This window comes from Sus scrofa, chromosome 2 (assembly GCF_054392235.1).
Source record: "Sus scrofa isolate SSC_HxYL_T2T_F1_AM1 chromosome 2, Sscrofa_HxYL_maternal_Yorkshire_Landrace_v2.0, whole genome shotgun sequence".
In the NCBI taxonomy this organism is placed as follows: domain Eukaryota; kingdom Metazoa; phylum Chordata; class Mammalia; order Artiodactyla; family Suidae; genus Sus; species Sus scrofa.
The window spans coordinates 51,467,768-51,493,029 of NC_139384.1; the positions used below are offsets into that span (position 1 = coordinate 51,467,768).

The 25,262-nt window shown below is 40.5% G+C and overlaps 1 protein-coding gene and 1 long non-coding RNA gene across 4 annotated transcripts in view; one reads left to right on the forward strand and one right to left on the reverse strand.

The window, feature by feature from the left end:
- Positions 1-4,033, forward strand: part of GALNT18 (polypeptide N-acetylgalactosaminyltransferase 18) — a 488,883-nt gene extending 484,850 nt beyond the window's left edge. Inside the window, exon 11 of the transcript XR_014837270.1 lies at positions 3,853-4,033. The gene's annotated coding sequence lies outside the window, so the exon portion shown is untranslated. The remainder of the gene's footprint in view (positions 1-3,852) is intronic.
- The window catches only part of LOC106509423 (uncharacterized), a 193,437-nt gene that overhangs the window by 81,257 nt on the left and 86,918 nt on the right, over positions 1-25,262 (reverse strand). The window lies entirely within an intron of this gene.

Below are 25,262 nucleotides of genomic sequence, written 5' to 3' on the forward strand. Positions count from 1 at the left end.
AACTGTTGGAGATTCACAGACCAGGATTCTCAACAAACCTCACAGGCATGTTCTGAGGATCAAGGGAGAACAGAGGTACCCATCCCATGACAGGCAATGATTCACTTGTGAGTGGGCTTGAAAAGGTTAAATAGAAAACTGCAGCTGGGAAGAGGCCCATCTCTGTCACTGAAGCAGGAGACAGATGGGTGCCAGGTTGAGCAACTGTAATCTGTTCCCAGTGGACAGATAACTTCAAGATAAAAGCTGCATCTTAGAGTTCTCGTTGTGGCACAAGCGGAAACAAATCCAACTAGGAACCATGAGGTTGTGGGTTCGATCCCAGGCTTCACTCAGTGGGTTAAGGATCTAGGGCATTGCTGTGAGCTATGGTGTAGGTCAGAGACGTGGCTCAGATCTGGCGTTGCTGGGGCTATGGCGTAGGCTGGCAGCTGGAGCTCCAATTCGACCTGTAGCCTTGGAACCTCCATATGTCACAGGCATAGCCCTAAAATTAGCAAAAAGAAAAAAAAAGATAAAAGCTGCATCCTGCTTGGATAAAATAGAGACCACCTATTTCTCATTCCTGAGCTCAGGGAGACTGCTGGAACCTCACACTTGAAGAAAGTTTCCTCAGGGGTCAGAGAAAGGAGGGCACCAGACCACAGCACATCCTTTCAACTTCCCAGAGACCCTTGTACTGGAGTCCATCCTGAGTAAAAGATACGCATGCACACACGGGATTGGAGGGGGCGGTGCTGAGTCAGGCCAGATGTGGGTTCAAGGCCAGATGAAGCAAGATGATTGGCCAGAAAAAGCCTGCAAGGACGGCCCCATACAAGTGATTTAAACCACCTCCAAGCACATGTTGCTCTCTTCCTCTCTTGCTCTTTCTGTCTGTCTGCCTACTTGTCTGTCTTTCTCCCTCCCTCTTCACTACACACAACCACCCCCCACACACAGCCTGTCTGTGCCTGTGCTTTCTCAGCAACACCGGTCTTTTCTCTCTTTTCTTTTTTTTTTTTTTTGCCTTTTCTAGGGCTGCACCCTCGGCATATGGAGGTTCCCAGGCTAGGAGTCCAGAGCTGTAGCCGCCCAGCCCACGCCAGAGCCACAGCAATGCGGGATCCCAGCCACCTGCGAGCTACACCACGGCTCACGGCAATGCTGGATCCTTAACCCACTGAGCAAGGCCAGGGATCGAACCGGCAACCGCATGGTCCCTAGTCAGATTCGTTAACCACTGAGCCACAACGGGAACTCCTCTCTTTTCTCTTAATAAACCCTACCTGTGCTTTCTCCACACCTATAATCTCTCTCTTCTCTCTTTAAATAAACGCATATTTGCCTCACTACCCTCAGTCTCTCTGCCAAATTCTTTCTCCAAAGGGACAAAGTTCTAGGGACCTACATCAAGTGGTTAGGCTTGAGCCTGCTCACCCCAGAGCCACCTGAGAACATCACCAGCAGAAAGGGACAGCGTGACTTCAGAAACACACAAGGACCAGGGTGGTGAGGAAAGGGAGACTGGCTATATCCTAATTAAATTACCATAGTCTATTTAAAAAACAAAACCACAGGTGCATACAAATTCTGCTGCTATGAAGCCCATGCCAGAAAAAAGCACAAAATGACATGAAGAGATTTGTGAATATTTCAGGGCCATGCCTAGCCCGGGCTGTGGAACTAAATGAGGTGTAGAAGGTCAAAGAGCAGACACCCCAGGCCAGGGAATGTGGGTGGCTGGTGGGAGCTGGGGGGGTGGGGTTGGGGCAGGAGGGGCAGATTTCCTGTTCTTAAGCATCTGCTAACCAGCTCAGGCCATCTGGACACCTTCTATTTCCAATAGGTTCCAAGAACCCTCCCCATTGCTCCCGGCCCCTCCCAGTCTGTCCAGCCTACAAATTAAAATTAGAGTTAAACAGCAATAATAATAGATACCAGGATTTTAAAAATATAATAATAACAAAACACATAATAAAAGATACTAAACAATGATTACTTCCTACAGGCCTGATACCACATTCAATATTTTGTTCTCATTGACTCTTAACAACCCCATGTGTTTTATATATAAAGAGCCTGAAGTTTTGGAGTTTCCGTCATGGCTCAGTGGTTAACGAACCCGACGAGTATCCATGAGGATTCGGGTTTGATCCATGGCCTCACTCAGTGGGTTAAGGATCCAGCATTGCCCTGAGCCATGGTGTAGGTCGCAGGCAGCTTGGATCCTGCGTTGCTGTGGTTCTGGTGTGGGCTCGGATCCCATGTTGCTGCGGCTGTGGTGTAGGCTGGCAGCTACAGCTCCGATTCAACCCCTAGCCTGGGAACCTCCATATGCCGCGGGGTGCGGCCCTAGAAAAGGCAAAAAGCCAAAAGCCAAAAAAAAGAACCTGAAGTTTTGAAAGGTTCAATAACTTGTCTAACGTCACCCCTGCTACCAGCAAGAGGAAGAGCTGGGATTTGAACCCAAGCCTGTCTGGTGCCAAAATTAAGCACATTGGTCCACAGTGCCCAATACCCTGAGGACTAGCAAGAATGCTGGACATAATCCTGCCTAGTATATAAATAATCTCAAGTATGATCCAAAAGGAAACATCACTAGGATGACCTGCACAATTTAAGCTCACCTAAAATTGAAGACCCCTGACTGAGTAACCTAAATCCACTGAGGATTTCATTGGGGAAAAGATGTAAATGAATTTAGGAACATCCACTGGGTGCTCAGCCAGCAGCTGTAAATAGAATTCCCCAAGGACTAATTTCCACGTAATGGCTCCTGGCATAAAGAGTTGCATGAACGATTGCAATAATAGGCAGGTTAATCTGTCCCATTATTTACACGTTGTGAACTGTTGAACAGAGGCAATAAAGGTTTGGCCAAAGCAGATCCCAAGAAGGCATCTCTGCCTTAATCACTGCTGGGAAAAAGCACTTGTTTCAACTATGACTCTGGGCTTCTTGCAGAGAAAACAGAGTATAAAATTCCCACTGGGAATGCATGGCTGGACCAGTCCATCATCTCATTTTCAAGGCTTGCAGAAAGGTTTGGAGGCATGGTGGCGATTAAAGCCATCAATCACCTGCCAGCCTCCATAAGCTTCAGAGTCAAGCTTGGGTTTGAAGGTGGCTTCCCCTGTGTAACCACAGGTAAATTCCTAAAACTAGAAGTTTCCAGAGTTCCATTCTGTTTCCCTTTCCCCTGCAAGGCTTTTGGTGAAGCAATTTTTTTCAGGAGACTAAAACTAAGATCCAGTTAAGCTTTCCTTTTTTGTGTGTTCTGTAGAAAAACACACTGGCTAAATTTAGAGCTGGCAATGAGCCCTTAAAATGCTTGATGATCAGGCAGTTTCACCTCCTTTCCCTATTTGTTTTATTTCTAACAATAACCAGGAAACAACATCCATGGTACAATGGAAAGAGAAGAGACATTACAGTGGGAGAGAATGGGTACAAATCCCATCTCCCCACTCAAGCTCTGAGATCCTGGCAAGACACGTAATCTCTCAGCATCCCTGAAAATCCATGAAGTGTAACTTTTCTGGGATATAAGAACCGATTGAATGGCAGGTGATTCTTTGGTGGTCTGTGCTTGAACTCAAGTACAGAGCTTAAGTATCATTTTATTGTGAAACATAACCTATATACGACAAATGCACAAGACAAAAACAAACCGTAAATAAAAAGAAAAATGTAGAGGGCAGTGCTTTGCCACAGAGGAATACCTATGAAATCAATTTCCAGGTGAAAGTTTAAGTCAGAGGTCAGCAAATGTTCTATTAATACTTAGCTGGAGTTCCCGTCGTGGCTCAGTTGTTAACGAATCCGACTAGGAACCATGAAGTTGGGGGTTCGATCCCTGGCCTCTCTCAGTGGGTCAAGGATCTGGTGTTTCCGTGAGCTGTGGTGTAGGTTACAGATGCAGCTCAGATCCTGAGTTGCTGTGGCTCTGGCGTAGGCTGGCGGCTACAGCTCCGATTCAACTCATAGCCTAGGAACCTCCATATGCCATGGGAGCGGCCCAAGAAATGGCAAAAAGACAAAAAAAAAAAAATGCTTAGCTGATTCTGTCCCTTTAACAACTACTTAACTCTGTCTTAGTGTTGTGAAAGCAGCCATGGACAATAGCACACAAGTGAGCCTGACTTTGTTCCAATAAAACATTTTTTTGTTGTTGTTGTCTTTTCTAGGGCCACGCCCATGGCATATGGAGGTTCCCAGGCTAGGGGTCCAATCAGAGCTGCATCCACTGGCCTACACCACAGCCACAGCAATTCGGGATCCAAGCTGCGTCTGCAACCTACACCACAGCTCACGGCAACGCCGGATCCTTAACCCACTGAGTGAGGCCAGGGATGGAAACGGCAACTTCATGGTCCTAGTCAGGTTCATTCACCACTGCACCACGACAGAACTCCTTCAATAAAACTTTTTATTTACAAAAATAAGCACCATACTAAGGTGTTGACCTCTGATTTAGACGATTATCAGCCCTCCAGAGGCCACATCAGTCTTCGCCTCAACAAGGGCAACGTTATCTTGATGTTTATGTCAATCACTTCCCGACTTTATAGGTTTACTACCCAAGCATACATCCCTAAACACTGAGCCTGGTTCTTGCACTTAATATAAATGGAATCATAAAGTAATTATTCCCTTGAGTCAAGCTTTTCCAGCAAACATCACGGGCACATAGCTCTAGATCATTCAACTTTGCTACTGATGCACATTTACGTTGTTCCCACTTGGTGAATAATGCAGCTATGAATATCGTCATACTAACCTCTTGGTCCACATGTGCATGAATTTCTATTGGGTATAAATCTAGAAATGAAGCTTTGGGGTCATGTGGCATGTACACATTCAACTTTCGAATATAATGATAACTCTTTTCCATGGAAGTTGTATGAATTTACACTCCCATCAGAAATGTAAGTTCAAGGTGGGATCAAGATAGCGGAGGAGTAAGACATGACACTCACCTGGCCCCAAAAACACATCACAAAACCATCCACATGTAATTCATACAGAACAGCTACTGAACACTGGAAGAAGACCTTAAACCTCCAAAGAGGGCAAGAAACACTCCACATAAAACTGGGTATAACAAAAGGAAAAGGAGAAGAGAGGAAGCAATCAGGACAGTACCAGCACTCCTGAGAGGGGGCTGTGAAGGAGGAAAGGAACCCATACCCTGAGAAGCCACGTAAGTGATGGGGAGATCAGCTGAGATGGAGGGACCTCAAAGCCTCAGAGAAAAGCACAGCAGCTGGACTGAGGAAGACAAAGCAGAGAGAGCTGTAAAGACCATTGATACCACCGCCTCCAGACACTACAACCTAAGATGCTCAGAAGGGGACTGGGCACTAAGACTCAGGCTCTGGAGGTGAGTTCTGGGAAAAGGACTAGGGGCTAGGGAGTGTTGCATAGCCCCACAGTGGAGGGAGCTCAGGAAGAGGTCTGGGCCTGCAGGAGAAGCAAGGTGCCATGGCTGAGGAGGGCAAGAGGAGGAGGGGCAGGCTGCCTTAGGAATATCTTTCTCTGCCCTCAGATGGTGGAGCTATAGGCAGTAAGGTGCCTCTTGTGCATGCTACAGGTGGTGGCACCTCCTGCACAGGCTAAGCATGATGGGGTGCCTCCTGCATGGTCTACAAGTGGCCCGTGGCAAACCGCCACAGTCATCTCAGACTCCAGAGGGGAGCATTGCCCACCACCACTAGGGGTGTGTGAACAGTCACCACCTGTGGCCCCAGTTACCTCAGAGGTTGACACAAAAGGGGGCACTGCAACTGAGCACCAACTGTTGTTGCTCTCACTCTCCTAGGAATACACAATCCCTGCCCCTGCCACTGTCAAACACTCCAGGGGCCACCTACCCCTGCCTGAGGGTCACTGCCACTTCCCAGGACCCTGTAACTAGAAGCAGGCTGCTCCACATTCCAGCAGGTCTTTGCCACCACCAAGGTCCCAGCAACCAGGAAGTATCTACTAGCCCTGCCCATTGCCTCCATCTCCCTGGAAGCACACACAGCACTCTAGCAAGGGGATAAGAGCCTGCACACACTGAGGAAAGAGAGAGCAAGCATCCACAGCAAAAGCAGCCCTCACACCAAAAATAAATAGTAACCCCTCAAAAAATACCCAGGGGTGCTCTCGCATATAAATAGCCCCCAAAGACTGTAATAATTGTTTTCCCTAAACTCACAGAATAAGAAAAATATAAGTAAAATGAAAATTTTCAGGAACAACTCCCAGTTAAAAGAACAGGAGAATTCCCCTGAAGCAGCACATAATGAAACAAGACTTCTGCAGTCTAACAGAGAATGAGTTCAAAAAGGAGACAGTGAAAATACTGAAGGAATTAAGAGCAAATATGAAGGAATTAAGAGCAAATATGGGAACAGTAATGCAAATTCCTTTAGAAAGGAAGAAGAAATTATAAGGAGAAGCCAAGAAAAATTAGAAAATTCATTTGCAGAGATGCAAGCTAAGTTAAAGCCACTAAAGACCAGAATGAATAATGCAGAGGAATGAATTAGTGACTTGGAAGATAGAATAATGGAAATCACCCAATCAGGACACCAGACAGAAAACTAGATGAAAACACATGAAAGCAATACAAGAGATCTATGGGATAATGTAAAGCAGGCCAATCTATGCATAATACGGATGCCAGAAGGAGAAGAAAAAGAAAAGGGTATTGAAAATATATTTGAAGAAAATATGTCTGAAAACCTTCCAAATCTAAAGGAAACAGATATCAAGATACAGGAAGCACAGAGGGCCCCAAACAAGTCAAACCCAAATAGGGCCACACCAAGGCATATTATAATAAAAATGGCAAAAGTTGAAGCTAAAGGCAGCAAGAGAAAAACAAAGTATTAATTATAAGAGAACCCCCTTAAGGCTATCAGCTATTATCTATACAGAAACACTACAGGCCAGAAGAGAGTGGCAAGATATATTCAAAGTTCTAAAAGGGAAAAACTTGCAACCTAGAATACTCTACTCAGCAAGAATATCATTTAAAATAGAAGGAGAAATAAGGAATTTTTCCAACAAACAAAAACCAAAAGAGAACAGCAATACAAAACCCATTCTGAAAGAAATACTGAAAGGGCTCCTCTAAATAAAAAAGAAATAAGAATAAATAGGATAGGGGAAATCACAATTGGAAAGCGATCACTTAAATAAGCCAGTACACAGATCAAAAAAAAAAAAAAACCTATTGCAAAACTGACGATAAACAGAACAGCAAAAGGACAAACATGAAGATGTTACAAAAGGACTTCTAAATCATAAAATGTGTGGAAGGAAAGTAAGAAAATCTAGACTCTTTTTTTTAATGTGGCCCTAAAAAGACAAAAAAAAAAAAAAGTTTTCTCAGATCAGTCTCCCAAGGCAACAGAAAAAAAATAAACAATGGGACCTAATCAAACTGACAAGTTTTTGCACAGCAAAGGAAACCAAAAAGAAAACAAAAACACAGCTTAAGGAATGGGAGAAAATAGTTTCAAATGATGCAACTGACAAGGGCCTAATCCCTAGAATACACAAACAACTTATACAACTCAACAGCAAAAAAGCCAACAACCCAATCAAAAGATGGGCAAAGGACCTGAATAGACACTTCTCCAAGGAAGATATACACATGGCCCACAAGCACATGAAAAGATGCTCAACATCACTGATTATTAGAGACATGCAAATCAAAACTACCATGAGATACCACCTCACACCAGTCAGAATGGCCATCATTAATAAGTCCACACATAACAAACGTGGGAGGGGGTGTGGAGAAAAGGGAACCCTCCTGCATTGTTGGTGGGAATGTAAGCTGGTACAACCACTAAGGAGATCAGTATTGAGATACCTTAGAAATCTATACATAGAACTACCATATGACCCAGCAATCCCACTCTTGGGCATATATCTAGACAAAACTCTACTTAAAAGACACATGCACTAGCATGTTCATTGCAGCACTATTCACAATAGCCAAGATATGTAAACAACCTAAATGTCCACCAACAAATGACTGGATTAGGAAGATATGGTATATATACACAATGGAATACTACTCAGCCATAAAAAAGAACAAAATCATGCCATTTGCAGCAACATGGATGGAACTAGAGACTCTCATCCTAAGTGAAGTCAGTCAGAAAGATAAAGACAAATACCATACGATATCACTTATATCTGGAATCTACTATAAGGCACAAAGGAACCTTTCCAACAGAGAAGAAAATCATGGACTTGGAGAATAGACTTGTGGTTGCCAAGGGGGAGGGGGACGGAGTTGGGTGGTTGGGGAACTTGGGGTTAACAGATACAAACTATTGCCTTTGGAATGGATTATCAATGAAATCCTCCTGTGTAGCACTGGGAACTATGTCTAGTCACTTATAATGGAGCATGATAATGTGCGAAAATAGAATGTGTACATGTATGTGTAACTGGGTCACCACACTAAATAGTAGAAAAAAATTGTATTGGGGAAATAACTATTAAAAATAATAATAATCTAAAAAAAGAAAATAGAAATAAACCAATGGGACCAAATCAAACTGACAGGCTTTTGCACAGCAAAGGAAACAATAAAAAAAAAAGACAACCTACAGAATGGGAGAAAATAGTTTCAAACAATGTAACTAACCAACAAGGGCTTAATCTCTAAAATATATAAACAACTTATGAAATTCAACAGCAAAAAAAAAAAAAATTGAAAAATGGGCAGAAGACCTGAATAGACATGTCCCTAAGGAAGATATACAGATGGCCAACAGGCACATGAAAAAATGCTCAACATCACTAAATATTAGAGAAATGCAAATCAAAACTATGATGAGGTACAACCTCACACTGGTCAGAAGTCTACAAAAAACAAATGCTGGAGAGAGTGTGGAGAAAAGGGAACCCTCTTTGACTGTTGGTGGGAATGTAAATTGGTATAACTATTATGGAGGTACCTCAGGAAACTAAATATAGACCTACCATATGATCCAGCAATATCACTCCTGGGCATATATCCCAGTTTGAAGAAAACTTTCATTGAAAAAGATGCATGCACTGCTATGTTCATTGTAGCACTCTTCACAATAGCTAAGATATGGAAACAACCTAAATGTCCATTGATAGATGATTGGATTAAGAAGATATGGTACATATATACAATGGAATACTACTCAACCATAAAAAAGAATAAAATTATGCCATTTGCACAACGTGGATGGAACCAGAGACTCTCATCCTAAGTGAAGTAAGTCAGAAGGATAAAGACAAATACCATATGATATCACTTATATCTGGACTCTAATATATGGCACAAATGAACCTATCCACAAAAAGAAACAAACTCATGGACATGGAAAACAGACTTGTAGTTGCCAAGGGGCAGGGATGGGAGTAGGAGTGGGTTGGACTGGAAGTTTGGGGTTAATAGATGCAAATTATTGAATATGGAATGAATAAGCAATCAGATCCTGCTGTATAGCACAGGGAACTATATTTAATAACTTGTGATGGAACATGATGGAGGATAATGTGAGAAAAAGAATATATATTTATAAAACTGGGTCACTTTGCTCTAAAGCAGGAATCAAAAAACACCGTAAATCAACTATAATTTAATAAAACTCTTTTAAAAAAAGAAATGTATGTGAAGAGGTCCACTTGTTCCACATTTACTCCAGCAACATTACCAGACTTTGACTAGGTATGATTATGATTGTTGGGGTATCTCATGGTTTTAATTTATATTCCTTGGTTAGTAATGGGATCCATGCATTTGCTGGTCATTTGGTATCTTCATTTGTGAAGTGCCTATTCAAGTCTTCTACCTATTTTTCTACTTTGCTGATTGTCTTTTCCTTATTGGTCACAGAAGTTCTTTTAATCTTCCTAGTACCAGCTCTATGTCTAGTATATGTATAACAAATATTTTCTCCCACTCTCAGCTGAATTTTCACCTTTTGGTGTTATGTGATGAACAGAAAAAGTTTTAATTTCAACATCATGGCAAGCCTCAGTAATGTTTTGTATATAGTTAGCACTTTTTAAATATCCTGTCTGAGAAATCTTTCTATACACCAAAGTTGTGAAGAGCTTCTTTTTGCTAAGTTGCATTTGTTTCGGAATCTTGCTCAACCTATTGAAACCTAGGCTTTCTTAATAACGATGTCATCTCAATATCATCCTATTATTATTATTATTTTCTTTTTAGGGCTACTCCTGTGGCATAGGAGTTCCCAGTCTAAGGGTCGAATCACAGCTGCAGCTGCCAGCCTATGCCACAGCCACATCAGATCTGAGCCGCAGCCTATACCACAGCTTGCAGCAATGCCAGATCCTTAACCCACTGAATGAGGCCAGGGATTGAACCCACATCCTTACAGACACTAGGTCAGGATCTTAACTCACTGAGCCACAATGGGAACTCATCTTATTATTTTTACCACCAGCAGAATTTCCAGTAGTGCTGTCTTTTTTATTTTTATTTTTTATTTTATTTTATCTATTTTTTTTTGTCTTTTTGCCATTTCTTGGGCCGCTCCCACGGCATAGGGAGGTTCGCAGGCTAGGGGTCGAATTGGAGCTGTCGCCACTGGCCTATACCAGAGCCACAGCAACGCGGGATCCGAGCTGCGTCTGCAACCTAGACCACAGCTCACGGCAACACTGGATCCCTAACCCACTGAGCAAGGCCAGGGATCGAACCCGCAACCTCATGGTTCCTAGTCGGATTCTTTAACCCCTGAGCCACGACGGGAACTCCTGCCTTTTTTATTTCTAACATCGGACAGGTACCTTCTCTCTTTTTTCTTGACGTGCTCAATACAGGTATAAGGACATTAGTCTTTTCAAAGGAACAACTTTGGGTTTTGTTGATCCTGTACATTGTTTTTTGTTTGTTTCTTTACTTTCTGCTTATATTTATTATATACTTACTTTGACTTTCTTTGCTATTAATGCATTACCCTTTTTCTTACATCTTGAGAAAGATAGTTAAATCAGTACTTTGTACTATCATAAAGATCCTTTCTTTACCTACCTACTCTCAAAAATTTTGATACCTTTATTATTATTCAGTTCAAAAATTTTTCTAATGTCCTTTGTGTCTTCTTTTTTGACCTATGGGCTATTTTAAAATGTATTTCTAAATTTCTAAACATATGCAAAATTTAACATTATGCCTTCAGTATTGATTTCACAGTTTAACTGCATCACGGCAAAAGAACATACTCTGTGTGATTTCAGTTCTTTGAAATTTGTTGAGACTTGTTCTATGACCTAGCATAAGGTCAATTAGAATAAAATGTCCCATGTGTACTTGAAATACGTGTCGTCTTAATTTGTTGGGTGGAGTAGTTTTTAAATGTTTATGAGGTTGTGTGCTAATCATGCTGTTCAAGTGTCTATATCCTTACCGTTTCTTCTTTTTCTTTTTTTGCCTGTCAGTTATTGAGCTCAATGGTTAAAAATCTTCCAAGTGTAGATTTGCCTCTTTCTCTTCATAGTTCTGTCAATCTTTATACATTTTATGAGTATGTTATTAAGAATAATTAACACTACAAATTGTAATATCTTAGAGTCGAATCAAATATTTTAGCATTCTGAAATGTCCCTCTTTATCTCTAGTAGACTTTTTGTCTTAAAAGTTTATTTTTGTCTGAGATTAATATAACTGTGAGCATTTGTGTTTTTTGGATTAATGTTTAGATTAACAAAGAAAAAACTTTTTCCATTCTTTTACTTCCAAACTTTCTGTTTGGAACTATAATATTTTTCTCTGTGCCAAGGTTAGAATATTATCTAATGACCAAGCTTTTGCTATGTCCAATCTACCATTAAACCCATGCACTGAGATCTAAATTTCAGATACTGCAATTTTTAGTTCAAAATGTTCTGTCTAGACTTTCTATCTAGATCCATGGGGAGACATTTTGAGACCATCAAAACATCCTCCTCAACATCAAAATTTTCCCTCTGTTTCAACATCTATTGATGACTCATGCCTGATCCCATCTTTACTCTGAGGGTTATAAAATGGTGATGTTCTACCTCCACTACTCCCTCACATTTACCAGTTAGTGTTTCACTGTGAGAAAGTTACAACATATATTGAGAGAGCCCTGTTTTTACCTGTCTGTCTACCTATCTACCATCTCTCTATCAACCTATTGTAATACATGACCTTATAATTCCCATTTAATTTAATGAGTTATAATCCATTAAAGTCCTTATTTCCCACTCCTGTGCATCTATCCAGAGAAAACCATGACTCGCAAAGACACATGTACTCCAGTGTTCATTGCAGCACTATTTACAACAGCCAAGACATGGAAACAACCTAAATGTCCATCGACAGAGGAGTGGATCCAGAAGATGTGGTTCATATACACAATGGAATATTACTTAGCCATTAAAATGAACGAAATACCAGCATTTTTTGCAACATGGATGGACCTAGAAACTATCATGCTAAGTGAAGTCAGCCATACAATGAGACACCAGCATCAAATGCTTTCACTGCCATGTGGAATCTGAAAAAAGGACAGACTGAACTTCTTTGCAGAACAGATGCTGACTTACAAACATTGAAAAACTTTTGGGCTCCAGAGGAGACAGTTTGCGGGGTGGGGGTATGTGCTTGGGTTGTGGAATGGAAATCCTGTGAAATTGGATTGTGATAATCATTATACAACTACAGATGTGATAAATTCATTGAATAATAAAAAAAAATTTTTTTTAAAGTCCTTATTTGTTTTGGACTCAACAAATTGTCCTATGAGGGATGTCCTTCTTTTCACAGTGGTTTCTATATCTTTTATGACAGACTCACTTCATTTCTTTTTCTTTCCTTTTTTTTTTTTATTAAGCACTTTTTAATTTTCTGGCACAAAAAGATGTTCCAGGTCTATATTGCACCTTCCCTGATGCTTCCCTGGATTTAGCTGATTCTCTAAAGATACTCGGTTTCCTCTTAGTGAGGAATGGTATTTAGAAACTAAGAATATGGCAGAAGTGTACTCACTGATACTGGGTTGTTTTTTTTTTCTAGTTCCTTTCAATGTACACAGCTAAGGAATATTTATATATAAGAAATCATGAGTTCATACTGGTACTTACAATTCCAATCCAGCCCTACAGTATTCTCCCTTACTTTCCCTTATTTAATATTGAGAGCTCACTCTTTCACACTGAGAATCCTAGCCTCCATGTACTCAGTCATTCAGTCCTACAATGTAATTTAAAAAACTGGTTTCAAAATAGCTTTAGCCATATCACCAAAAGCATTTATATTTCTTTTATTGCCCTAAATAGAGGATATATATTATAGTCAAAAAGTTGTACCCAAAAGTTATTTTGAATTACTTATTTTCCCCCCTCTGGTGTTATATTATACAGCTGAGTTCACTTATTTCTGTTTGCATTCAATTTTAGTTAACTGACCCATTACTGATTACTTAATTTTGTCTTTTTGACTTTATAAACATTAAAATACTTCCAGAAGTCAAAACTATGCAAAAAGATATTTGTTAAGAAGTGGCAATCTTTCTCTTTGCCCTCTTGATCCCATTCCTTCTCAGCTTTGTAAGTAATCAATTTTAGATTTTTTTTTTCATTTCTTTAGATAAAAGTAAGAAAATAACACATGCTTCATTATTTCCTTCGCTTTCTTACACAAAAGGTGGTATACTGTAATATTCTTTGTGGTTTGCTTTTTGTTACTTAATAATATATCCTGGGCATTACTCTGTATCAGTTCATAGGGATACTATTCATTCTTTTTTCTACAGTTGCATTATCTCCATTGTGTAGATGTGCTGTGGTTTTTTTTCAACCAAAATCCTATATCTGAGCATTTAAATATTTTCCAATTATACAAAAATGCAGCAATGAAAATCTCGTGCATATTATTGGCAAGGTATTTTCAGGGCAAATTCCTAGAAGTGAGATTACATGTTCCAAGGCTTAGTGAATATGTTGTATTAGGTATTTCCAAATTCTTCTCCATGGAAAGTGTACCATTTTTCATTCCAACAATGTATGAGACTCCCTCTTTTCCTGAAACCTCATCAACTAGATACATTATCAAATTTTGGAATTTTTCCAATCTGATGGATGAAATGCGACATCTCAGTTTAGTTTAAGTGTGCATTTCTCTTATTGTGAGTAAAGCTGAACACATTTTCATGTGTTTAAGGGCTATTTTTACGTACTTCTATAAATTTGTTGCTCATGGACTTTGTCATTTACTAACAGGTTTTTGGTCTTCTCACACAACTTAAAAAAATGCATTACATGTTAGAGATATCAACCCACATCTGTAATATATATATATTGCAAATATTTTCTCCCAATTTGTCATTTGTCTTTTCATTTACTCATGGTATTTTTTGCCATTAAATAGTGGGGTGGGGTTTAAGTGGGATTGTTTACAATCAAACTTTCTTTTTGTGCATTTTGTATTTTTTGTATTTTGAGACATAGCCTGCAAATATTTCAACACTCACATCACAGAGGAATTCACCAATGTTTTCTTCTAGTACTTATATGTTTTAATTTTGTATGTTTGGATAGTTGATTCATTTCTAGTTTATTCTTGAATGGGTGTAAAAGAAGAATATAATTTCATCTTTTTTAAAATGGCTATTTTTTCGTATATGTATTAAAAAGTAATTCCTTGCCCCATGTACTTGGATCTGTTTCTATAAATACACCTGTGAACTGAATTTGCTTTCCCAGTGCCACAAACTTGTGGTTCCTAAACTAAAGATCAATATACTCCTGCCCATCAGAAGTTTTATGGTAGTTGCATCCATTTACTCCTAGTAAGGGATAGAATCTGAAGAATTATGGTGGAGTCTTGAGAGTAATAATAGCTAGTGTTTATACAGTCCATATTATATGCCAAGAAGTCCTCTAAAATTTGTACATATATTAAGTTAATCCTTACAGCAACGTTGTGAACAAATCCCTCATCATCCTTATTTTATAGGTGAGAAAACTGAAGCACAGAGAGATTAAGAGACTTGACCAAAAGAACTGAGCTAGTAAGTAGCAGACTTAGGGTTCAGACCTAGCAGTCTGACCCTAGAGGCCACACACAGTCTTTATCACAACATAATTCTGTCTCTCAAGATAAGAGGAAGAAAAGAGTGTCAGTTCTGGCAGCTAAAATTCTGACTGGGTTTTGATTGGTTCAGTCACATGAAACCCACAAAGAAATAGAAAGAAATGTGCTGGGGTTTTTTGGTTTTTTTTTTTTTTTTTTTTTTTTTTTTTTTTTTTTTTTTTTGGTTTCTTGCTGAATTCCTTCTGTGCAGAGGCATGAAGAACCTGAATCTCAGTAAGTCTGGCACTGGGTGAGTGATTCTAATTTAAACCTGTGGGGTCAAGTCCCAATCTGGGTTTTGGCTGGGTTTGAGTCCTGGCACGTGGGTTCAAGTCCCAATCTGGGTTCTGGATAGCTTCAGGCCATGAGTGCTGTCAGTTTCAGTTTGGGACTTCAAAGAGGAGGAAGGCAATTCACACGGCAATGGAAAATCAGATGTTGGGTAAACAATTATTTGCTAAGCCCTGAGAAGACAACGGACATGGACTGCATCCCTATGCCCTGCCAAGTTTCCTGCACCAAACTTAGTCCATATTCTTTACAGACACCTCTCATTACAGCTCTATTCTGGGAAGAGGTTCTTGATCTAATTTCTTTAGGTTCCTAAGAGGGAATATAAAGAAAGACTTTCCAAGTTTTATTTCTGAAAAAATTATCAGCCTATATTAATCCTCATACTAAAGAGACACATTTTGGGGTGACAAATTTTGCTTCCCCATAGTATACTTTAAGAAAAATAGGAGTTCCCGTCGTGGCACAGTGGTTAACGAATCCGACTAGGAACCATGAGGTCCCTGCCCTTGCTCAGTGGGTTAACGATCCGGCGTTGCCGTGAGCTGTGGTGTAGGTTGCAGACGCGGCTCGGATCCTGCGTTGCTGTGGCTTTGGCGTAGGCCAGTGGCTACAGCTCCGATTGGACCCCTAGCCTGGGAACCTCCATATGCCGCGGGAGCGGCCCAAAGAAATAGCAAAAAAAGACAAAAAAAAAATAAAAATAAAAATAAAAGATTTGGAGTTCCCATTGTGACTCAGAAGAGATGAATCTGATTAGTATCCTTAAGGTTGCAGGTTTGCTCCCTGGCTGTGGTAAGGGCCCTCCCAGAACAAAGGGAAGGCAATGTGGCATAACCAGCATGTGTGTGTGCATGTGTAACTTTGCAGCAGCAAGATATAATCAGTATCAATGTGCAACTTTGTAACATAGACCATCCAACCAGAATTTACAGAATATATGTTACCTTATAAGGGGAACAAAGGGACCAAAATGTAAAAGAAAAAAATAACAGAGGGTATACAAGATAGCACCCCGAGGTGTTCTTGGTGTTTGGGGCTCAGCCTTTGTATATGCATCTGCTGAGCCAGGGCTGGCACCAATAAGCACTGGCAAAAAGCCTCAGTGTCCCATCTCTCTGTACAAGAATCCTACAACATGGCCTCACTCAGTGGGTTAAGAATCTGACCCCTAGCCTGGGAACTTCTGTATGCCATGGGTGCAGCCCTAAAAAGTCAAAAAAGAAAAAAGAAAAAGAAAAAATTCAAGGTACATGTAATTCTATAATAGTATACAAGTAAACATATACAAATACAATATACATAGTATAAATATATATGTGCACACACATATTATAATACTATAACTGAGCTAGTGCCCTATGGGGCTCCTAGGCACACCAGACTTTCTGTGTCCACCACTGCTTGCCTTTAGGGAATAAACTTCAGTCTCCGACTTCGGGGGGTTCCAAAGGGCAGGTTCAAACAGTTGCTAATCAGGGAAGGGTGGGGACGACGCAGAGACCGAGAGGAGAAATCAAGAAACAATAGTGCAGCTTTAGGGGCAGCGTTTGGTCCCTCCTTAAGGAATACGGATGACAGTATCTTTGAGTTTTTCTACAAAAGTAAACCCCCAGTGAATGGAAGACGTTAATGAAGCATTCTTTATTGCCGAAAGAAGACCACTAGACCACTGAACACACCTTTGAAAACAATGCAAGCTTTCCTTTACCCTAATCCTTATCTGCAGCCCTATTTTTCACTCCCCAAACTAAAACCATCTCCCAATCTCTCCTGTGAGGCACAATCTTTAAGGCATTAGCCTGCTGTGACCCTCCTTTGCCTGGCAAAGCAATAAAGCTATTTTTTTCTCCTTTACCTCCCACCTCCAAAAAAGAGAAATGTGCTGTTTTGTGAGCACTCTGTTCCTTAAGCTCACTACGTTGTCATTCTGTCTGTTACAAACTGGGATGCATTTGAATGTCAATTCAATTAGTAAATGCGTAATTGTTGTCTGCATAAACCATACTTTGACATTTAATATGCCAAACCTGATCATTTTATGAGCAAACCAAGTATTTCATAATACATTTTTATGTTCTGCAGCTATCAAGATACCTTCAGATTTACAGTGCTTAAAAAAAAAGCTATATCATAAATTTCAATTTTCCCTAAAATTGCCTATTTTAAATAAAATAAGAAAAATGATATTCCTGTCAATTTCTCCTCTCCAGCAGGTTCAGAATTTCTGAAAAGTTGAAACTGTTCAAAGATCGAGGGTCCTTGTGCAACTCTAAACAGTCACACATAGAAAAGAATGTCTTCCATTCTGTACTCTTCTGGGGGGCTTGTGGAGTTGTCCATGTATTCCTGAGATAGAGGAAGACAGACCCATTCCCAAATTTTACTTTATGTTATTTTATTTTTGTCTTTTTTTGCCTTTTTCTAGGGCCGCACCCACGGCATATGGAGGTTCCCAGGTTAGGGGTCGAAACAGAACTGTAGCTGCTGGCCTACACCACAGCCAGCAACTCGGGATCTGAGCCATGTCTTCGACCCACACCACGGCTCACGGCAATGCTGGATCCTTAACCCACTGAGCAAGGCCAGGGATCGAACCCGCAACCTCATGGTTCCTAGTCAGATTCGTTAACCACTGAGCCACGATGGGAACTCCCCCAAATTTTAAATAGATGCTCCATAGTACCTAGTCTCAGAGCCCTACAGATTTGTTGCTAGACAAAAGACCTTGATGGTGGGAAGATGAGATAGCCTTGAGGGTGAGGCAGAATATTAACTCCAGGTAGGCAGTGGAGGAGCATGGGCTTCGATGCATTCTTTGATATGGCCACTGATTAACATTTGTGGCTTAAGGGCTCCAAGGAGTAACATCTCCACAGGCCTTGTTTTATTATAAGAAAGCGCATTCCCCACAGACTTTGTTTGCTATAGAAAATGCGAATCTCTAGCCCACTCCTCGAGTGATAAAAGAGGAATGAGAGGAATGGTAGACAAAAAGAAAAAAAACCAACCAAACAAACAAACAAAAAAAAAACCCATAGAACTTTCAGGACATTTCCAACCCCAAAAGCCCTATTGGACAAGGACTGATACAGGTCATTGAATAGGACCAATGGGAGACAACCACATCTTTCTGAACCCCACTTTGGTGTCTCTCCCCACCTTTAAGAGAGAAAAACCTCTATAGGACAATAGACAAAGGGTGCTCCTCTCCCCTTTGCCAGCAGCCCTGGGAGCTATCTGCTTTCCTTTACTTTGCTTGCTTGCTGCCTGGGTGTTCATGGAGTTCATTCTTCCACCACCGTGAACTAGATCCCAGATTCTGGTACCATCTTTCTGGCATCAAGGGGGTAGAGGTTTTCCAGCAGCTATGATGAAGGTCTGTGGAAGGAGTGGGTGGGCCTGGGAGCTGGAGAGGGCTGAAAGGCTGCACCCTGCAAAGCTCTTCCACTCCTTTCTCAGGACTCTGATGGTTAACAGTCTTCTCAGAACCTAGAAGCCATCCCTGTCCACTGAGAAATACAAACTGGGTGAGAGGCTGGGAAGACACTTCATCAGAAACTCTGAAGACTCAGAAGAGTCTCTGAGGAAGGGGACACTGATGAGGCTGGACAGAAAAGGACAGCATGCACCATGCTTTCAAAGGGCTGGAAAAATAAACACTGAATTCAAGCATACTTATCAGCTCAGGTTGTCACACCCTAAACACGGTGAATGGGTTTGGGGTGAGAGGGGGATTAGGGAGGTAAAGCAATGACAAAAATCAATAAGGTCAGTGAGACAGAACAGAAAGCCAAAAATAGATCCAAATATCTATGAGAATTTAGTTCACAGTAGAGGTAGGGAAACCATGAGTATTCAATAAACCATTTGATACAAAACACTAACCATTGGGTCAAAATAGAGTCAGGTCTCCATAAAGAAAATACTGGAGTTCCCACTGTGGCTCAGTGGAAATGAATCTGACAAGCATCCATGAGGATACGGGTTGGGTCCTTGGCCTCACTCAGTGGGTTAAGGATCTGGCGTTGCCATGAGCTATGGTGTGGGTTGAAGATGCAGCTCAGATCCTACATTGCTATGGCTGTGGTAAAGGCTGGCAATTACAGCTCCGATTTGACCCCTAGCCTGGGAATCTCCATATGCCATTAGTGTGGCCCTAAAAAGGTAAAAAAAAAAAAAAAAAAAAAGAAAGAAAAAAGAAAAGAAAATGCCATCTAGAAGATAATTATCAAATTAATTACCATATAGAAAAATACTATATACAAAAAGAAGTATCAGACAAATTAAAGATTTAATTTTTTTTCTTTTTATAGCCACACGTGTGGCATATGGAAGTTCTTGGGCTAGAGACTGAATTGGAGCTGCAACTGTAGGTCTATGCCACAGTCATAGCAACACCAGATCCGAGCCACATCTGTGACTTACACCGGCAGCTGTAGGCCTATGCCACAGCCATGGCAATGCCGAATCCTTAACCCACTGAGTGGGGCCAGGAGTCAAACCCTCATCCTTGTGGACATGATGTTGGGTTCTTAACCCCACTGAGCCACAATGGGAACTCTTAAAGATCTGAATTTGAATATTTTTTATAAAAAGCATAGAAGAAAATATTCAGGAAAACGTGACAGCATATGAGCAGATGTGTGAAACTTTATTTTCCAAGACCTACATAACCAAACAAAAAGAAGAAGTAGCAACTATACCATTGCCATTTCAATAAATATGCCAGAATTAAAATTAAAAGTATTTGACTCTAGGAATTGACAGAAACATTACAAAACAGAGCCAAGGATACTAAAAGGAAAATGTAACTAATATCCAACTTTGATACTTAATTTGCAGTAATGGGGGAGAGGGGCTCAAGATGTCTAGAGGGAATATGTAGTACTCCGCCTGGAGTGCCCTTTCGCTAACAGACATAATTTCCTGAGCAGTATGGGGGAGAAGCAAGAGAAGACCCCTCAAGGATGACCAACAAAAGGCCCAGGTGGGCAAGAGAAAAACAACAACCCTACCTCAAACCAAAAGCCAGAGACCTCTAGGATTACATGTTAACAGAAACACCTCACCCCAAGGCAGAAAGAACAAACTAAAGATGAAGAACACAGCCACAGTATGGAATCTGGCCCCAAATCAGCACACTTCTCCAGAGCAATGAATCCATGTAAGCCGTTAAGTCTCAGTGTCTAATGCAAGCACAATTATAAAACAGAATGTGAAAATTATTTCTTGCAATTTAAAACCACATATGATAAACTGGAGTTCCTTTTGTGGCTCAGCAGTTAATGAACCTGACTAGGATCCATGAGGATGTGGGTTCAATACCTGGCCTCGCTCAGTGTGTTAAGGATCCGGCGTCACTGTGAGCTGTGGTGTAAGTTGCAGATGTGGCTCAGATCCCATGTTGCTGTGCCTGTGGCTATGGAGTTGACCAGAAGCTGTAGCTCTGATTTGACCCCTAAACTGGGAAACTCCATATGTTGTGGGTACAGTCTGAAAAGGAAAAAAAAAGTAATAATAAACAAAACTACATATTATAAACTAGAACAAATATCACAGACCATACCAACAAAATCTTAGAAGTGGGGAGATGTGAGGAAAGTGTATGCATTAATTTTCTTATCTTTCATGGCAAGTGGAGCTATCTGTAGATACTGCTTCATGAAATTGAGAATCTGAGACTAAAATTGTATTCAAGTGTTTCTTTAAATATGCATCTAGACTTACTAAGTGGTAGAGCTGAAAACCCATTTTATACTTTCCAAATCAACAAAGCAGAAAATAATAAAAAAATAGCAAATGATATAAAACTCAGAAATAGCAAGCTAGTATTAAAAAGCAGAAATTAAAAAGTAGATGAGAGAAATAAAGGTAAAAAACATCTAATATAACAATAAATGTTAATGTAAGACATTAACCTAACACATAAAAAAATTCTCAGATTGGGTTAAATAAACTAAATCTAGCTCTACATAAAAACAACACATCTACTAGACATCTTTTATTTGTCCTCCAGATCTATTCTCTGCCATTCTCCACTGCTTTGTAAACCAGGAGGCCAAGCCCACAGGAATGTACCACCATGCTGCCTTGCCCCTGTGGCTTCCAGTTGAGTTTGGTCATAGGATGTGCCAACTAGAGTTCTGAGGGAGGAAAGAGAGTGAAGTCAGGGCACTTATTTTCTTGGGTTCCTTCATTCAGAGTAATCGTGATGGCTGCCTCCTGCCACAAAGGCCACACCTCCCATCAGGCAGGCCCTTCCCTTCAAGCTCTAGTAACTGACTCAGGGTGGTACTAGTGCCCCATTGTTAAATCCAGGGGTACTGCATTGTTCCTAGTGGTCTCTGCACGTGTTCACATATCTGCAAATGGTTCCTTTGCTAAATTCTAATCAAATCAATCTTGAAAAAGAACGAAGTTGGAGAACTCACACTTCCTGTTTTCAAAACCTACCACACAATTACAGTTTGGTATTGGCATAAGGATAAACATATGGCTCAATGGAATAGAATTGAAAGTCCAGAAATAAACTCTCTGACATTTATGGTCAACAGATTTTTGACAAGGGTGCCAAAAATTCAATAGGGGAAAGACCAGTCTTTTTGTCAAATATTGTGTGTGTGTTTATATATGTTTTAAGCACTAATAATCTGTTTATTAGAATTTCTGCAGGATGGGTACAAGTAGAAATATTAGGCATTCTGGTTTGTAATACTGACTTTTAAGTTGTTGGTCTCTTAATTGCAAGTGCATCTCCAGTGTCCTGCATTCATACCCCCCTCTTCTCACGATTTCTGACTTTTGTGGCATGATTGTGCATGGATGATTTTGTACCTTTACTGTATATATGCTTTTACTGGTGAGCCATGTCATTTATGGTATTTTTGTTTTTGGTTGTGGCCTTTTCTTTTCTGCCTAGAGAAGTTCCTTTAGCATTTGTTGTAAAGCTGGTTTAGTGCTGCTGAATTCTCTTAGCTTTTGCTTATCTGTGAAGCTTTTGATTTCTCCTTAAAATCTGAATGAGAGCCTTGCTGGGCAAAGTAATCTTGGTTGGAGGTTTTTTCCTTTCATCATGTTAAGTATATCATGCCACTCCCTTCTGTCCTGCAGAGTTTCTCCTGAAAAATCTGCTGATTACCTTGTTGGGCTTCCCTTGAATGTTACTTGTTTCTTTTCCCTAGCTGCTTTCCATATTTTCTCTTTGTCTTTAATTTTGGTCAGCTTGATTAATATGTGTCTCAGGGTGTTTCTTCTTGGGTTTATTTTATATGGTACTCACTGTGCTTCCTGGATTTGAGTGAGTGGTTCCTTTCCCATGTTAGGGAAGTTTTTGGCTATTATCTCTTGGAATATTTTTTCTGTCCCCTTCTCTCTCTCTTCTCCTGGCACCCCTATAATACGAAAGTTGGTGCATTTAATGTTGTCCCAGAGTTCTCTGAGACTCTCCATTTCTTTCAATCTTTTTTCTCTTTTCTATTTCACATCTGTGATTTCCACTAGTCTGTTCCTCTACCTCGCTATTCATTCTTCTGCCTCCTGTATTTTGCTGTTGGCTGCTTCTAATGAATTTTTTATTTCAGTTATTGTATTTTGCATCTCTTCTTGCTTAAGTTTTATATCTTGTGTCTCTTTGCTCAGTGTTTCCTGTAAATTACCCATCTTTGCCTCCAGTTTATTTCCAATGTCTTGCATCATCTTCAGCATCAGCAGTCTAAAGTCTTTTTCCTGGAGGCTGAGAATCTCCTGACCACTTAGCTGTTTTTCTGGAGTTTTTTCTTTCTCCCTTATCTGAGTTATAGTTCTCTGTCTTTTCATTTTTATGGGTTTTTGCTGTGGTGACTTTTTTACCGATAATAGAGTTGTAGCCTCTCTTACTTCAGTTGTCTGCCCCCCTTATGGCTGAAGTCAGTATGGGGGCTTGCTATAGGCTTCCTGATGGGAGGGACTGATGCCTGCCCAATGGTTGGTAGAGCTGATTCCTATCCCTCTGGTGGGTGAGACTTTGTCTCTGGGTGAGATTAGAGGTGGATGCATGCCTGGGGGTTCTTTTGGCAGCCTGTTTACTGAGGGGCAGGTCTATGATCCCACCTGGATTGTTGTTTGGCCTGGGGCTTCTCAGTGCTGATGGATGGGGCCAGATTTTCCCAAAATGTCCACCTCCAGAGAAACACACAATGGTGAATATTCCCAAGAGCTTTGCTTCCAATGTCCTTCCCCCACAATAAGCCACATTCATGCCCTGTTTTCCTAGGAGGTCCTCCAAGAACTGCAGCAGGTCCGACCCAGATTCCTATGGAAACTTGGCTTTGCCCTGGGACCCAATGCCCGTGAAAGTCTGTGTGTGCCTTTTAAGAATGGGGTCTACATTTCCCCCAGTCCCATGGAGCTCCTGCACATAAGCCCCACTGGCCTTCAATGCCAGATGCTCCGGGGCTCTTTATCCTAATGCCAGAACCCCAGATGTGGGGACTTGACATGGGGCTCAGAACTCTCACTCCTTAGTTGAGTCTCTGTGATACAGTTACTTTCCAGTCTGTGGGGCTTCCCACCCTGGAGGTATGGGGTTGCTTATAGCACATAATCGCCCCTCCTACTCTTGATGTGGCCTCCTCTTTGTCTTCTGGAGTAGGATATCTTTTTGAAAGTTTCCAGTCCATTTGGTTGAAGATTGCTCAGCCTTTGTTTGTAATTTTGTTGTTTTTAGGAGAGAAGTTGAGCTCCAGTCTTTCTCTTCCACCATTTAATCCCATCTCAATACTGGCTTTTTAAGTCATTTACTGTGCACCTAATGTCTGCCAGGCATTTTATTAGGCATTAGTGTACAAGGCAAGTTAAACAGATATAGTCCATTAACCCCCTCTGTGGTCATAGGGCCTACTTTGCTTAATATGTTTGGTGGCTATGTTGTTTGATGCATATATATAGAGAGAAGTCTAGTAACTTCCTATTGGATAGACTCTTTTATTGTTATGAAATCTATGTTTACCTCTAATAATGCTTTTTGTTTTAATGTCCATTTATATATACCTGTCCCAGTCTTTCTTTGATTAGTGTTTTCTACAATCTTCTCCCATCCTTTTACTTTCATCAACTCTGTAGCCTTATATTTAGGGTACTAGCAAAACCCCTTTGGGGTTTACCAGGATTCTTCCCTCTTTGGAAGAAAATGTCAACCAGAAATAAATGAGACCTCACAATGCCTGACACTTGGCTTTGAATCATCTAATATCTGATTGTAATTAAGGTGACCTTCTAGAAGCAAAAGTAAATCCTCTTTGAAGTAAGATACCAAAGCCACAAACAATTTGTACATCTTGAGGCAAAAGTTATAATAAAATGGACAAATCTTAATTGGACCATTTGATGAATTTTCATAAATGCATAAACATAAATGCATAAATTTCATTTCATAAATGCATATACTTATATAAAGATACAGAATGCTACCTTCATTCCAGAAAGTTCCTTCACACCTCTTTCCAGTCATTCCTGACCTCAGTGGCAAACGGTATTAATTTTTTCCATCATTTACTTATAATGCTTCTAGGATTTCAGATAAATAGAATCATACAATGATAACTCTTTTGTATGAAGCTTCTTTCATTTAACATGTTTTCTGAGATTTATTCATGTTCCTTTTTATTGCTGAGCAGTATTCCATCAAAGCAATATCATAGCTCACTTACATACTTTCTTACCGATGGATACTTGGGCTGTTATTGGTTTGGGGCCTTTAAACAGAGTTGCTATTAATAAATATTCTTGTATAAGTCTTTTTTATTTTGGTCATACCTGTGGGCATGTGGAAGTTCCCAGGCCAGAGATCGAACCTCCACCACAGCAGTAAAAATACCAGATCCTTAACCTG